Here is a 12,273-nt window from a genome sequence, read left to right as displayed (position 1 = left end):
CTTTTATATGATAATACGAGAAACAAAATTCAAAATTTAAGAAAAATCTTTTCACAATTGTTTCTTATATTGAAACTAGTAAAAAGACAAAACAAATGATTTCTAGTGTAACCGAACATTGTAGCTTGAGCCGTGGCATGACATCAAAAAATTGTCGTATTAAAAATGATAAAATAGATTTCGAGGATAAAAATAAAAAAGAATCTTCATTCAATTATTTTTTAAGTATATTAAAAAATGACATTGAGTAAAACTTTATAAATGCTTTCATTCCCAACTTCATTAAAAAATAAAAATTAAAAATTTAATAATATCAGAGTCATTCTGGCAGGTGCCATTCAGCATTTGTTTCCATAACAATATGCTTGTTGCATGCCATTTAGTAGGCCAAGGTAGAGGAATCACAAAATTCGTAGCAATCCCTTCCTTTCAGCAATGCCATCACCATGTTGAGAGAGGAATCGTTTTACTGCTAGACTCATCCAAGAGAAATGTCCCCTTACTGATCACCCCACCACTCATCCCCAGCCATTTAATCTACTAAATAATCGCTGACTATAGTAATTAACTCTAAGGCCTTCTAAAAAACTAAATCCAAAACAACCCCCTCATTGTTTCTTTTTTTTTTTGCTAAAATAAAGGGGAAGGGGGGAAGGGACAAGCCCACCCCCGCGTAGCAGCCCCCACTGGGCCCCCGCCCCCTTAGGAGAATATTCGATGCGGGCAAAAATGGCCGTATGTTGGGCACCCCGACCTGTTTTACTCTTACCCTCTTAAAAGATTCATAACTAACTTTGGTAACTTAAATAAATGCTTCAATTATAAAAATTTAATGCTAAAGTTACTTTGACAATGGCATTATGTCGCCATAGCAATATAGCATATTGCATGGCTTCAAAAGACTAATGTGTTAATATAACAAGAGAGTTTTCACTCATTAAGACATGAAATCCATCTCAAATTGAAGAATTTCTTTCTTCTTAGTAGCATTCTCAATCTTTTGTAATAACTTACATTCAACAATGTCGCGATCCAAGTCGAGGTGGCAAAATATTTCTTACGAAACTTATCAAAAGAAATTTCTGATCCAAAATCACTATAGTCATCTCAAGCCATTTGATCTACTAGTTAAACACTGATTGGTTACTCAAAACCCCACCTTCTTTTAAGGTAATCAACAAACAACCAATAAACTCCCTTCAAAAGCTAAACCCTACTATATTTTTGCTCATTTCGTTGACTATGACATCTTATGCTTAATTTTTTCTCTTTTATCTGATAATACGAACAAAAATCAAAATTTAAGAAAAATCTTTTCACGATTATTTCTTATATCGAAACTATTAAAAAGATAAAACAGATGATTTCTAGTGCAACCGAACATTGTAGCTTGAGCTGTGGCATGACATCAAAAAATTGTCGTATTAAAAATGATAAAAGAGATTTCGAGGATAAAAATAAAAAAGAATCTTCGTTCAACTTTTTTTTAAGTATATTAAAAAAATGATATTGAGTAAAGCTTTATAAATGCTTTCCTTACCAACTTCATTAAAAAATAAAAATTAAAAAATTAAAAATATCAGAGTCACTCTGGCAGGTGCCATTCAGCATTTGTTTCCATAACAATAGGCTTTCTGCATGCCATTCAGCAGGCCAAGGTTGAGGAATCACAAAATTCGTAGCAATCCCTTCCTTTCAGCAATGCCATCACCATGTTGAGAGAGGAATCGTTTTCTTGCTGGACTCATCCAAGAGAAATGTCCCCTTACTAATCACCCCACCACTCATCCCCAGCCATTTAATCTACTAAATAATCGCTGACTATAGTAATTAACTCTAAGCCCTTCTAAAAAACTAAATCCAAAACAACCCCCTCATTTTTTTTTTGCTAAAAAAAAGGGGAAGGGGAGAGGAAGGGACAAGCCCACCCCCGCGTAGCAGCCCCCACTGGGCCCCCGCCCCACCAGGGGAATATTCGATGCGGGCAGAAATGGCCGTGTGTTGGACATCCCGACCGGTTTTACTCTTACCCTCTCAAAAGATTTATAATTAACTTTGGTAACTTCAAGAAATGCTTCAATTATAAAAATTTAATGCTAAAGTTACTTTGACAATGGCATTATGTCGCCATAGCAATATAGCATATTGCATGGCTTCAAAAGACTAATGTGTCAAGATAACATGAAATCCATCTCAAATTGAAGAAGTTCTTTCTTCTTGGTAGCATTCTCAATCTTTTGTAATAACTTACTTTCAACAATGTCGCAATCCAAGTCGAGGTGGCAAAATATTTCTTACAAAACTTATCAAAAAGAAATTTCTGATCCAAAATCACTATAGTCATCTCAAGCCATTTGATCTACTAGTTAAACACCGATTGGTTACTCAAAACCCCACCTTCTTTTAAGGTAATCAGCAAACAATCAATAATCTCCCTTCAAAAGCTAAACCCTACTATATTTCTGCTCATTTTGTTGACTATGACATCTTATGCTTAATTTTTTCTCTTTTATCTGATAATACCAGAAACAAAAATCAAAATTTAAGAAAAATCTTTTCACAATTGTTTCTTATATTGAAACTACTAAAAAGATAAAACAAATGATTTCTAGTGTAACCGAACATTGTAGCTTGAGCCGTGGCATAACATCAAAAAATTGCCGTATTAAAAATGATAAAAGAGATTTCGAGGATAAAAATAAAAAAGAATCTTCGTTCAACTTTTTTTTAAGTATATTAAAAAAATGATATTGAGTAAAACTTTATAAACGCTTTCATTACCAACTTCATTAAAAAATAAAAATTAAAAATTTAAAAATATCAGAGTCACTATTTCAGGTGCCATTCAGCATTTGTTTTCGTAACAATATGCTTGCTGCATGCCATTCAATAGGCCAAGGTTGAGGAATCACAAAATTTGTAGCAATCCCTTCGTTTCAGCAATGCCATCACCATGTTGAGAGAGGAATCGTTTTCTTGCTAAACTCATTCAAGAGAAATGTCCCCTTACTGATCACCCCACCACTCATCCCCAGCCATTTAATCTACTAAATAATCTTTGACTATAGTAATTAACTCTAAGCCCTTCTAAAAAACTAAATCCAAAACAGCCCCTTCATTTTTTTTTTGCTAAAAAAGAGGGGAAGGGGGGAGAAAGGGACAAGCCCACCCCCGCATAGCAGCCCCCACTGGGCCCCCGCCTCGCCAGGAGAATATTCGATGCGGGCAGAAATGGGCGTGTGTTGGGCATCTCGACCGGTTTTACTCATACCCGCTCAAAAGATTCATAACTAACTTTGGTAACTTAAATAAATGTTTCAATTATAAAAATTTAATGCTAAAGTTACTTTAGCAATGGCATTATGTCGCCATAGCAATATAGCATATTGCATGGCTTCAAAAGACTAATGTGTTAAGATAACAAGAGAGTTTTCACTCATTAAGACATGAAATCCATCTCAAATTGAAGAATTTCTTTCTTCTTAGTAGCTTTCTCAATCTTTTGTAATACCTTACTTTCAACAATGTCGCGATCCAAGTCGAGGTGGCAAAATATTTCTTACGAAACTTATCAAAAAGAAATTTTTGATCCAAAATCACTATAGTCATCTCAAACCATTTGATCTACTAGTTAAACACCGATTGGTTACTCAAAACCCTACCTTCTTTTATGGTAATCAACAAACAATCAATAAACTCCCTTCAAAAGCTAAACCCTACTATATTTCTGCTCATTTTGTTGACTATGACATCTTATGCTTAATTTTTTCTCTTTTATCTGATAATACGAGAAACAAAAATCAAAATTTAAGAAAAATCTTTTCACAATTGTTTCTTATATCGAAACTAGTAAAAAGATGAAACAATGATTTCTAGTGAAACCGAACATTGTAGCTTGAGCCGTGGCATGACATCAAAAAATTGTCGGATGAAAAATGCTAAAAGAGATTTCGAGGATAAAAATAAAAAAGAATCTTCGTTCAACTTTTTTTAAGTATATTAAAAAAATGATATTGAGTAAAACTTTATAAACGCTTTCATTACCAACTTCATTAAAAAATAAAAATTTAAAATTTAAAAATATCTGAGTCACTCCGGCAGGTGCTATTTAGCATTTGTTTCCGTAACAATATGCTTGCTGCATGCCATTCAGTAGGCCAAGGTTGAGGAATCACAAAATTCGTAGCAATCCCTTCCTTTCAGCAATGCCATCACCATGTTGAGAGAGGAATCGTTTTCTTGCTGGACTCATCCAAGAGAAATGTCCCCTTACTGATCACCCCACCACTCATCCCCAGCCATTTAATCTACTAAATAATCACTGACTATAGTAATTAACTCTAAGCCCTTCTAAAAACCTAAATCCAAAACAACCCCCTCATTTTTATTAAAAAAAAGGGGAAGGGGGGAGGAAGGGACAAGCCCACCCCCACGTAGCAGCCCCCACTGAGCCCCTGCCCCGCCAGGAGAATATTCGATGTGGAAAGAAATGGCCGTGTGTTGGGCACCTCGACCGGTTTTACTCATACCCTCTCGAAAGATTCATAACAAACTTTCGTAACTTAAATAGATGCTTCAATTATAAAAATTTAATGCTAAAGTTACTTTGACAATGGCGTTATGTCGCCATAGCAATATAGCATATTGCATGGCTTCAAAATACTAATGTATTAAGATAACAAGAGAGTTTTCACTCATTAAGACATGAAATCCATCTCAAATTGAAGAATTTCTTTCTTCTTAGTAGTTTTTTCAATCTTTTGTAATACCTTACTTTCAACAATGTCGCGATCCAAGTCGAGGTGGCAAAATATTTCTTACGAAACTTATCAGAAAGAAATTTCTGATCCGAAATCACTATAGTCATCTCAAGCCATTTGATCTACTAGTTAAACACCGATTGTTTACTCAAAACCCCACCTTCTTTTATGGTAATCAACAAACAATCAATAAACTCCCTTCAAAAGCTAAACCCTACTATATTTCTGCTCATTTTGTTGACTATGACATCTTATGCTTAATTTTTTCTCATTTATCTGATAACACGAGAAACAAAAATCATAATTTAAGAAAAATCTTTTCACAATTGTTTCTTATATCGAAACTAGTAAAAAGATAAAACAAATGATTTCTAGTGTAACCGAACATTGTAGCTTGAGCCGTGGCATGACATCAAAAAATTGTCGTATTAAAAATGATAAAAGAGATTTTGAGGATAAAAATAAAAAAGAATCTTCTTTCAACTTTTTTTTAAGTATATTAAAAAAAATGATATTTTGTAAAACTTTGTAAACGCTTTCTTTACCAACTTCATTAAAAAATAAAAATTAAAAAATTAAAAATATCAGAGTCACGCTGGCATGTGCCATTCAGCATTTGTTTCCATAACAATATGCTTGCTGCATGCCATTCAGTAGGCCAAGGTTGAGGAATCACAAAATTCATAGCAATCCCTTCCTTTCAGCAATGCCATCACCATGTTGAGAGAGGAATCGTTTTCTTGCTGGACTCACCCAAGAGAAATGTCCCCTTACTGATCATCCCACCACTCATCCCCAGCCATTTAATCTACTAAATAATCGCTGACTATAGTAATTAACTCTAAGCCCTTATAAAAAACTAAATCCAAAACAACCCCCTCATTTTTTCTTTTTTTTTTTGCTAAAATAAAAGGGAAGAGGGGAAGGGACATGCCCACCCCCACATAGTAGCCCCCACTGGGCCCCCGCCCCACTAGGAGAATATTTGATGCGGGCAGAAATGGCCGTGTGTTAGGCACCCCGACCGATTTTACTCGTACCCTCTCAAAAGATTCATAACTAACTTTAGTAACTTAAATAAATGCTTCAATTATAAAAATCTAATGCTAAAGTTACTTTGACAATGGCATTATGTCGGCATAGCAATATAGCATATTGCATGGCTTCAAAAGACTAATGTGTTAAGATAACAAGAGAGTTTTCCCTCATTAAGACATGAAATCCATCTCAAGTTGAAGAATTTCTTTCTTCTTAGTAGCTTTCTCAATCTTTTGTAATACTTTACTTTCAACAATGTCGCGATCCAAGTCGAGGTGGCAAAATATTTCTTACGAAACTTATCAAAAAGAAATTTCTGATCCAAAATCACTATAGTCGAGGTGGTTACTCAAAACCCCACCTTCTTTTATGGTAATCAACAAACAATCAATAAACTCCCTTCAAAAGCTAAACCCTACTATATTTTTGCTCATTTTGTTGACTATGACATCTTATGCTTAATTTTTTCTCTTTTATCTGATAATACGAGAAACAAAAATCAAAATTGTTGCCCAAGGTGACAACCCAAGAGGGGGGATGCATTGGATTTTCTAAAAATTATGTTTCCTAATTAACTTTGAATTGAATGCAGCGGAATGATAAGATGTTATCTTACTTAAGCTCTAGGCAATTACAAATAAAGCAGTGGAAAATTAAGCTAGAGATATTACACAGTCAAGTATGAATGTAAGGCATGAAGCGCAAGAGATAAGACATCACAAACACAAAGATATATAATGGTTCGATGCACCCCAGCACCTACATCCACTTCCCAAGACCTCTTGGAAATTTCACTATAATCCTAAGAATTACAGCACGGTTGTTTTACAAGCTCACAACCTAACTTGTTGTTTTTACGAGATCACAACGAACTCGGTTGGTTTTCACAGGCTCACCAACTAGAACCAATCCGACTGTTTTCATGGGCTCACAATCCAACCCAGTTGGTTTTTCCGAATTACCAACTACAATATAAAAACGTTGGTTTTGACTGGCTCACCAACAACCCTTAACCTCTTGATTCAATCCCTTGATTGAATCAAGTTACAAGATATTAGAATAGGAGTTTAAAATAAGTACAAACTTCTCAAATAAGCAGATATAACAATATAACCAAATAGAGTAAAGAGAAGAAGCCCTTAAACAAGGTTTGCATATGAAAGAACTCGGCTTCTCCTTTACTTGACCCTTTTCTGATGTCGCACGAGCTAGAGGATCACTAAGGCAGCACACAGTTGGAGAGGAAGCTTTGGGATTCACTCAGATACTCTTCTTCTCTCTCTTTTGCTCTAAATGGCCCTTTTGTGCTTTTGGAAGGTTTCTCTTAAAATCTTTTTGAAATCTCTTCCCTATGTGTTCTCTCCCTCTTCTCTTCTTCTCCCTTTGCTCTTCCCTTGATTTTATAGCTTTAGATGGCGTGGGAACAAAGATCTAACCGTTAGAGATAAAAATAGAGCCGTTGGAGTCGAGAAAAAACTAGCCGTTATGCCTCCCAGCGTGCTCGAGTCGACTCGGCTGAAGTAAGAGTCGACTCGTGCGGTTCAGAAGTCGTCTTGCGTCTTCATCCCCCAAAAATAAGTTTTCTGTCTTTGTCTGAGAGAGACGTCTCGTACTACTGAAGAGGCGACTCGCGCTTCATCCGCTGGATAGTAGACGATTTGTGCTTGACTCGAGTCGACTCGCGCTTTGCGACCGGAAATACCTCTTTCTGTCTTTCAGAGAGAGTCGACTCGCGCTTGGTGGAGACGACTCGAAGGAGCGCCAATATTCTATGCTTGTGCCGGAGTTGACTCGAACTTTCTGGAAGTCGACTCGAAGACTGTTCTTTTGAATTCTCCTTTGAATTTTCTCCTCCAACTTGAATCCTTTGAATTTGAACCTTGAGCCAATAAAGTGTGGCTTTCTTTCAACTTTTCTTGAGAGCTTTTGAGGCCTTCTTGTATTTTTCCAACTTGCTATGTTCCTTGCAAAACAAATTATCTTTCTTTTTGCAACACAAACATTAGTAATTATACTTCAAAGTTTTGTGATCATCAAAATCAACCTTTGGATCAGCAAAAATTTAAGAAAAATCTTTTCACAATTGTTTCTTATATCGAAACTAGTAAAAAGATAAAACAAATGATTTCTAGTGTAACCAAACATTGTAGCTTGAGCCATGGCATGACATCAAAAAATTGTCGTATTAAAAATGATAAAAGAGATTTCGAGGATAAAAATAAAAAAGAATCTTCGTTCAACTTTTTTTTAAGTATATTAAAAAAATGATATTGAGTAAAACTTTATAAACGCTTTCATTACCAACTTTATTAAAAAATAAAAATTTAAAATTTAAAATATCAAAGTCACTCTGGCAGGTGCCATTCAGCATTTGTTTCCATAACAATATGCTTGCTGCATGCCATTCAGTAGGCCAAGGTTGAGGAATCACAAAATTCGTAGCAATCCCTTCCTTTCAGCAATGACATCACCATGTTGAGAGAGGAATCGTTTTCTTGCTGGACTCATCCAAGAGAAATGTCCCCTTACTGATCACCCCACCACTCATCCCCAGCCATTTAATCTACTAAATAATCGCTGACTATAGTAATTAACTCTAAGGCCTTCTAAAAAACTAAATCCAAAACAGCCCTCTCATTTTTCTTTTTTTTTTGGCTAAAAAAAAGGGGAAGGGGGGAGGAAGGGACATGCCCACCCCCGCGTAGCAGCCCCCACTGGGCCCCCGCCCCACCAAGAGAATATTCGATACGGGCAGAAATGGCCGTGTGTTGGGCACCCCGACCGGTTTTACTCTTACCCTCTCAAAAGATTGATAACTAACTTTGGTAACTTAAATAAATGCTTCAATTATAAAAATTTAATGCTAAAGTTACTTTGACAATGGCATTATGTCACCATAGCAATATAGCTTATTGCATGGCTTCAAAAGACTAATGTGTCAAGATAACAAGAGAGTTTTCACTCATTAAGACATGAAATCCATCTCAAATTGAAGAATTTCTTTCTTCTTAGTAGCTTTCTCAATCTTTTGTAATACCTTACTTTCAACAATGTCGCGATCCAAGTCGAGGTGGCAAAATATTTCTTACGAAACTTATCAAAAAGAAATATCTGATCCGAAATCACTATAGTCATCTCAAGCCATTTGATCTACTAGTTAAACACCGATTGGTTACTCAAAACCCCACCTTCATTTATGGTAATCAACAAACAATCAATAAACTCCCTTCAAAAGCTAAACCCTACTATATTTCTGCTCATTTTGTTGACTATGACATCTTGTGCTTAATTTTTTCTCTTTTATCTGATAATACGAGAAACAAAAATCAAAATTGTTGCCCGAGATGACAACCCAAGAGGGGGGGGTGAATTGGATTTTCTAAAAATTATGTTCCCTAATTAACTTTGAATTGAATGTAGCGGAATGATAAGATGTTATCTTACTTAAGCTCTAAGCAATTACAAATAAAGCAGTGAAAAATTAAGCTAGAGATATTACACTGTCAAGTATGAATATAAGGCATGAAGCACAAGAGATCAGGCATCACAAATACAAAGATATATAATGGTTCAGTATTCCCCAGCACCTACATCCACTCCCCAAGACCTCTTGAAAATTTCACTATAATCCTAAGAATTACAGCACAGTTGTTTTACAAGCTCACAACCTAACTTATTGTTTTCACGAGATCACAACGAACTCGGTTGATTTTCACAGGCTCACCAACTAGAACCAATCCGACTGTTTTCACGGGCTCACAATCCAACCCAGTTGTTTTTTCCGAATTACCAACTACAACCTAAAAACGTTGGTTTTTACTGGCTCACCATTTACAAGATATTAGAATAGGAGTTTAAAACAAGTACAAGCTTCTCAAATAAGTAGATATAACAATATAGACAAATAGAGTAAAGAGAAGAAGCCCTCAAACAAGGTTTGCAGATGAAAGAACTCGGCTTCTCCTTTACTTGACCCTCTTCTGATTTTCCACGAGCTAGAGGATCACTAAGGCAGCACACAGTTGGAGAGGAAGCTTTAGGATTCACTCAGATGCTCTTCTTCTCTCTCTTTTGCTTTGAATGACCCTTTTATGCTTTTGGGAGGTTTCTCTTAAAATCTTTTTGAAATCTTTTTCCTATGTGTTCTCTCCCTTTTCTCTTCTTCTCCTCTTGCTCTCCCCTTAATTTTGTAGCTTTGGATGGCATGGGAACAAAGATCTAACCGTTAGAGTAAAAATAGAGCCGTTGGAGTCGAGAAAAAACTAGCCGTTATGCCTCCTAGAGTGCTCGAGTCGACTCGGCTGAAGTTGGAGTCGACTCGTGCGATTCGGAAGTCGTCTCGCATTTTCATCCCTCGAAAATAAGTTTTCTGTCTGTCTGAGAGAGACGTCTCGTACTAGTGAAGAGGCGACTCGCGCTTCGTCCGCGGATAGGAGACGACTCACGCTTGACTCGAGTCGACTCGCGCTTTGCGATCGGAAATACCTCTTTCTGTCTTTCTGAGAGAGTCGACTCGCACTTGGTGGAGACGGCTCGAAGATGTGCCAATATTCTATGCTTGTGCCGGAGTCGACTCGAACTTCCTGGGAGTCGACTCGAAGACTGTTCTTTTAAATTCCTTCAAATTTGCTCCTCCAATTTGAATCCTTTGAACTTGAACCATGGGCCAATAAAGTGTGGCTTTCTTCCAACTTTTCTAGAGCTTTTGAGGCCTTTTTGTATTTTTCCAACTTGCTATGTTCCTTGCAAAACAAATTATCTTTCTTCTTGCAACACAAACATTAGTAATTATACTTCAAAGTTTTGTGATCATCAAAATCAATCTTTGGGTCAGCAAAAATTTAAGAAAAATCTTTTCACAATTGTTTCTTATATCGAAACTAGTAACAAGATAAAACAAATGATTTCTAGTGTAATCGAACATTGTAGCTTGAGCCGTGGCATGACATTAAAAAATTGTCATATTAAAAATGATAAAAGAGATTTCGAGGATAAAAATAAAAAAGAATCTTCGTTCAACTTTTTTTTTAAGTATATTAAAAAAATGATATTGAGTAAAACTTTATAAACGCTTTCATTACCAACTTTATTAAAAAATAAAAATTTAAAATTTAAAAATATCAGAGTCACTCTGGTAGGTGCCATTCAGCATTTGTTTCCATAATATTATGCTTGCTGCATGCCATTCAGTAGGCCAAAATTGAGAAATTACAAAATTTGTAGCAATCCCTTCCTTTCAGCAATGCCATCACCATGTTGAGAGAGGAATCGTTTTCTTGCTAGACTCATCCAAGAGAAATGTCCTCTTACTGATAACCCCACCACTCATCCCCAGCCATTTAATCTACTAAATAATCGCTGACTATAGTAATTAACTCTAAACCCTTCTAAAAAACTAAATCCAAAACAGCCCCCTCACTTTTTTTTTTCTTTTGCTAAAAAAAGGGGAAGGGGAGAGGAAGGGACAAGCCCACCCCCGCGTAGCAACCCCCACTGGGCCTCCGCCCCGCTAGGAGAATATTCGATGCGGGCAGAAATGCCCGTGTGTTGGGCACCCCGACCGGTTTTACTCTTACGCTCTCAAAAGATTCATAACTAACTTTGTTAACTTGAATAAATGCTTCAATTATAAAAATTTAATGCTAAAGTTACTTTGACAATGGCATTATGTCGCCATAGCAATATAGCATATTGCATGGCTTCAAAAGACTAATGTGTTAAGATAACAAGAGAGTTTTCACTCATTAAGACATGAAATCCATCTCAAATTGAAGAATTTCTTTATTCTTAGTAGCTTTCTCAATCTTTTGTAATACCTTACTTTCAACAATGTCGCGATCCAAGTCGAGGTGGCAAAATATTTCTTACGAAACTTATCAAAAAGAAATTTCTGATCCGAAATCACTATAGTCATCTCAAGACATTTGATCTACTAGTTAAACACCGATTGGTTACTCAAAACCCCACCTTCTTTTATGGTAACCAACAAACAATCAATAAACTCTCTTCAAAAGCCAAACCCTACTATATTTCTGCTCATTTTGTTGACTATGACATCTTATGCTTAATTTTTTCTCTTTTATCTGATAACTCCAGGAACAAAAATCAAAATTTAAGAAAAATCTTTTCACAATTGTTTCTTATATCGAAACTGGTAAAAAGATAAAACAAATGATTTCTAGTGTAACCGAACATTGTAGCTTGAGCCGTGGCATGACATCAAACAATTATCGTATTAAAAATGATAAAAGAGATTTCGAGGATAAAAATAAAAAAAGAATCTTCGTTCAACTTTTTTTTAAAGTATATTAAAAAAATGATATTGAGTAAAACTTTATAAACGCTTTCATTACCAACTTTATTAAAAAATAAAAATTTAAAATTTAAAAATATCAGAGTCACTCTGGCAGATGCCATTCAGCATTTGTTTTCATAATATTATGCTTGCTGCATGCCATTCAGTAGGCCAAAATTG

This window comes from Phoenix dactylifera, chromosome 13 (genome assembly GCF_051530095.1).
Source record: "Phoenix dactylifera cultivar Ajwa chromosome 13, Ajwa_hap1_PhDact_Kaust_v1.1, whole genome shotgun sequence".
Classification (NCBI taxonomy): domain Eukaryota; kingdom Viridiplantae; phylum Streptophyta; class Magnoliopsida; order Arecales; family Arecaceae; genus Phoenix; species Phoenix dactylifera.
This window is presented reverse-complemented; position numbering follows the sequence as displayed.